Genomic DNA, 6,113 nt, shown 5'->3' on the forward strand with positions numbered 1-6,113 from the left:
GAAATCAATGTTCAGCCGACTTTCGATTTGAGTAATCATTCAGATGTTTGCCGTTTTTTCATATCTGAACTAAAAGATACTTGAACCATTTTTTGCATAAATAAACATGGATTTGCCAAATCCTTATCAGTTGCACCACACGTTGTATTGAACTACCACACACTATTATCATATAAAGATAATAATTATCTTCCTGACAATAAATGTATTTATATACTTGCGGTAATTAAATATATCTCACCCCTCCTACATGACTGACGCTATCCGATTGGCCTAGAGCGGTCACGTACACCACGTGTATAATCCATACCCCCCCCCCCCCCCTGTAAATTCCAGTATGTTTCATACCACCCCTGTAACTTTCATACTCTGCAAAAGACATAACAAAATGGCGGCCGAAAAATTTGTAACTTCTCTCTCGGCTTATCTTTTCCCTGTATGGGAGCTAACTCATGCACGTTATTAAATATCCATTTTATTCAAGCAATCTGACAGACCCAAAAGCACAGTCGTACACATTCCGTGAACACTAAACAAGTGCAATGTGGTTACTGACTGACAGAACTCAATGCACAGGCTTACACATTCCGTGAACATTAAACAGGTACCATGTGGTAACTTATTGACAGGCCTCAAAGAATTAACGCCTCCAGTATACTTTATGGCAGAAATTTGACTGGAAAAAAGAACGGATAAGACAAAATTAAAACTAAATTACAAAGACTAGAAGATGGAATCACACTTCGGACCATTTGAGCTTCTTAGTATGTCTACATTTAATGGAATGAGTACAGAAGCCTCCATCCACGATAATATTAATAATTCTTCCTTTTCGTAGGCGATAGTACCTTAGCCTAGAGAAAGTGTTGAACATCTTATGAAACAGTGAATTGCTCATTATCAAAACTATGTTCTAATGTGTTTCGACACTCTGTAACTTATTGCGTTTAGTTCGAATATATGTTGTTTGTGAGTGTATATATATATATATATATATATACAAATCCAACCTTTGGGATATTTTGCCTATTTGAACAACCTTTGGAAGACATTATCAATACATGCTATATATCCTATAATAATATATCCTTTGCATATTCCTTCATAAAATATGCATAAATAAATGTAGTAAAGCATTTTTACTAATGTTTTTTTTCCAAAAATACTAGCCATCGAGAATATACAATTTTTGACTGTCGCCTAAAGGTAAAGCGCCGGATGTTCATGAAAAAGTACAACCTTTGGGAGAAGTACCCAAAAGGTTGTACTGTATATGTCGCCAAATGGTACAATATAATATATAATGTAATGACTACTAAACTCAGTCGGTAGAGTGGTCTCAATGGCTCGCAACAGACCCTGTTCAAATTAAAGCGGTAAATATCGGTTAACCTAATACTTTAGTCCTACTGACAACGTTAACATGCCAGTTCGGTAACCATGATTTATATAGCCATCTCTTCAATCCGTTCAATATATTGTCAAATTATTATTTCTTGCATTTTGTTTGCTGTGTTCATGACAATATTTGAAGCTAATTTTAATTCAAAGTCGGGCTAGGTTGTGATTTTACTCTCACACTAAGACAAAGTTTTATGAACCTTAATAAACAATAACAACAAAATCTATGCCATTATTATTAAACCACATACATGCTGTTTGTCCAATGACATGCTCTATTGCCGTTTTCATCATTGCATTACTCTTGTAAAAAAGCAGCATTGTTTGCAATTATGACGGGGTTGCTTAATTGCTTCAACCACCCGTTGGTGTGTAAGCTTCTTTACACTCGCACTCGGGCCTTGCCCATTCGACGAGTGCTCTGGTATGAGTGTTAGTTATCTAAAATATTTCGAGAATGGTGCACAGACACAATAAAACCCTGGTTTGAGCCAATACAATTCTTTGACGTGCCGCAAAGTTTGCACTGTCACACGGGACCCTGATTAACGTCCATCCCGGAAAATGATTAGTATATTAATGTTGCCGTTGGGAATCGAAACTGCTGTCCCTGGATTGACTAGTATGACACAAGACCACGGAACCACCCGAAAAACGTTGACAAGCTATTAACCGTGTATTTCGGTATTTTCTCCCTATATATGGCGATACCAGTTAGCAATGCGATGGTTGTCGGAATACATCCTCCGGCGGGATTATGTATGCCAAAAACGTGCCCTGATATCCAAAAGCGTAGTAAGCAGCTAGCCTATTTCATTTTCGTGAGCTGGAAGAACATCACTTATTATGAAACGGGTATAAAATTACAAGTTATTATGACTATATGCAAAATGCAACATGGATGACTCATTTAAGTAATAGTTTTATAAGAAAAGTTGAAATTGTTGTGTATAATGTCTTCATCCTGTTATGCCAATGCCAAAACGAGATTGTCTGATGGAGGGGCAGACATCGACGGCCCTATACTTGGAGGAAGAATTGGCGATTGGATTTTATATATGTCTCTGGTGTAATGTCTTTTGTGATTTTATACGTTTTCTTCTCAGACTTAAACAGACGTGTCGTTGCAAACCCACTGTTCCTTTACTTTAAATAACAAATAGAAATCTATATACATTGTAAATTTATTATGTTTTCAATTTGAAAAGCTTAAATGCTATGAATATATGTACATATTCATTTTGATTAAGTTTCACTCGTATCTGTTTGATTGTTAAACCATTCGAATTAATTATGTTAGGCTTTTTTCCAAGAAAATAATGATTGCAAATCAAATCAGTAACGTATTATTTCACTTGAGAAACAACCACCAGAAACCATACATTAAAATTACACTAAGAAAAAATGATTTGTTTTAATAAATTTAGTGCAATTAATCTCTCCAAAATAGATTTAAAGGTGCACTTGACATTTATACTTGAATATTTGATACGGTATAAAAGCGGTAACAGCAGGCGAGAAAATGCACAATATAAGATAAGAAGGTACAACACTCGCCCCAGGCGGTAGGTCCTGGCGCGAGGTCAAGACTGTCTGTACAACATCTTTCCGCGTATATATACCCCATTTAAACAAAGCGACACACGAACCTTCCCTAGATTGAATATCAAATTGATATTGCCACTAACCGTTTTTTTCTTGATTCCATCGTGAATGCGGTCGAACAACTTTTTCCTTGTGTCGATCTCTTTGTGGTTAATAAAGGAGTTAGGTTGCCCCTCTTTCCCATTTCTAACCTACGCCCCTTAGAAGGGGTTTACATACTTAATTATTATACGGCTCCAGACATTAATTAAGTAGAATCCGAAAATTAAACCGTGGTGTATTAAACATTGTTGTTGTATTTTAAACATTGGCATAACACATGTAAATGGGGGTAGACGATATATAACAAATATAAGATTTTTTTAACATTACGTTTGAGATTCAAAGATTCATTTAAATATGTATCAAAATAAATCTAGGAACATTTTAATTTATTCAAAAATGGTTCTTATATAGTTTTCCCATCAATTTATAGAAATTATTTCAATTACAAATCGAACTTCAGTTTCACAGACAAACTCATTCGTTTCACGATGTCTCTCCCAGAGGAGTACGACTGCAAATAATAATTGTTCAGATTAAAAGAATGTGTTCATTGGTTGCACGACACCTAGTTTAGTTTCAACTCATTTTACTTATTTGTGGGATTATATAATTCCCGAAAAAAAATCTTCAGTAAAACCTTTAAAATTGGTTATTTTTTTGTATTCGAATAACAAGGGGCCACATAAATCCGCTGGGGACTTTTGGACACCAAATAACTGGGGGTTGACGTTTTCACTTAAACAAGGTTATGGTTACACCATAAAAGTCGAGACAACCATTGAAGTATAAAAAACCGAAAGGAATGAGGTCACAGGAGCGGAATTTTATACGGGATAATGAGGCCTAATTGAAATTGATTCGACTATGTTTTTATTGAAAAAGATTTCTCACAATTTTAGAAAAGTCCTCGGTACACACAGAACACAATGCTTGACAAACCTATTGACTATTTGACATAAGATTTTGTTTTATTTTGACTGACGAAGAGGTGTATCACTGTTATATTATTGAAAGGCATTTACAGCATGATTTAAAGACTAATTAATCCATAACAAACACTTTGCAAACACATCCTAGCAGTAAATGAACAGTTGTGTTTATGTAAGGTTTCTTCGTGTTTCTTAACATGACTTTTTCCTCAATTATACACCAATGATATATCTGAATCAATACGTTGAATAAATAACCGAGACGGAAATAAAAACGTATGTTTTATAATTATCAAGGTTTAAACGAAATCCTTATTTAATTTACATAGAAAAGAGCTCTCATTTAAAATACGTTTAAGCGACATACAATATACATTGATTTTTATTACTTCTTCAGGAAGGATCGCTTAAGATCATATTGTTATTTACATGAAGCTTACATGGGCCATTTTCCCGGCAACAAATTAGAAGGAAAAACGGAACAATAACACTAACATAATTTTACGGAATATTAACATTTGTTTGAATTTTATTAATACTCTTTATACGTTCTTAACCATACGACTTATACTGAGCAGAGATTATCGGTTGAAATTTTAAAACAATTCACACTTCTATAACATATTAGACTTTGACCTTGCTTTAAACATGAGAAATTAGTGAGAAACGCCAATAGTGTGATTTTTATTACCCTATATTTTGGGACATACATATTTGCATTAGTCCTTCAGTACGGATGTCCTGAAAATCTTGTGACAAGCATATCATCAATTTTTATGTATTTACTTCAATCTTTGATTTCGCATAACTTGACGTAAGAACGTGAAGCTTTCTGTAAGACACAACCGCTTCATTCACTGGCAGGTATATTGTCCTTAAGTCTATCATAAATTCACATAGTGTACTAGATGCCATTTTTTTTCTAAATCGAACAGCTTATGGAATATTCAGTGTTTCACATATATCTTACTGTATGAAATTATGGAATAAAACGAAAAGGACTTCATGGACTTATGCATGGCATAAAGAACGATATAATAATTAACTTTTAACATTACCGAGCCCGGTAAACAAACTTATTATTACAATTATTTTGATGATGTATTATCAACGTTGTGATGACAAAACTTTTCTTTTTCTTTTCTGTTTTCCTTTTTACATGACATTTTATTTTAGGATGTTATTTTGATAAAGCTTCGGGTCCAAGTACATTGTAGGTTTTTGACCCACGCCTAATTCATTCAATAAAAAATATTCAAATAGAGAAAATAAATTATATCCAGTGAAAAAGAGCATACACTGGACCAGGGGCGACATGTTTATGTCTAGATAGTCCAGTATTGGTGATAATTATCTCGTACTTGAATACTTAATTGGAAAACAATCGAACGAGGGCCGTTTGAAAACAAAAAAACAAAACAAAAAAACAACATACATATGTAGATAAACATTTGAAGAAAAAACAATCAGAAAAATTAATCATTTAAACATGTCAACGTATTCTATGGTATTGACGAAGTTTTAGAATTCAGACAGAAGTGAGGCAACTGGGAATTCAACATTAAAGAGGTCAGTTCGCATTATTATATATGTAAGCACATTGGACGAGACGTCCTGTTCTCAGAACACTCTCTTGCCTAGGAACTGTCCGCGAGTCTTACTCATCCTTTAAAAATATCAAAGTTACCGTACTCTAGCGTTTAGATTTTTAAGACACGCATGCTATCCAATTTTTAAATTACAATAAGTCAAGACCAATGAAAAAAAAACATATCCAAAATTCAGAGTTGTGGGACCACATGTTTCATTCATCGTAGAGCCCGTGGTTACTCATTTGGCGAATTTCCCACAAACAAATGGTATTAACCCACCCCTTGGCCTGAAAAATATGTTTCAGTCACACTTGTGGCTGTGAGGGAGTCAAGCCATATTGCAGCCTCTATATGGTGCGAGCTGACCTTTATAAACTCAACAACGGCAATCATAGACGCCAAGTTGCGACATGTAAAGCCCGATAAATGAGCCTCAGACACAGTCAGAATGTTTTCTATGTTATTGCAACACAGACTTACATGGAGTAAAACGAAAACTATTTATATTTAGTATGTTATATAATTTTGTAACGATCAACTT

The sequence above is a fragment of the Mya arenaria genome, chromosome 15 (assembly GCF_026914265.1).
Source record: "Mya arenaria isolate MELC-2E11 chromosome 15, ASM2691426v1".
Taxonomy (NCBI): Eukaryota; Metazoa; Mollusca; class Bivalvia; order Myida; family Myidae; genus Mya; species Mya arenaria.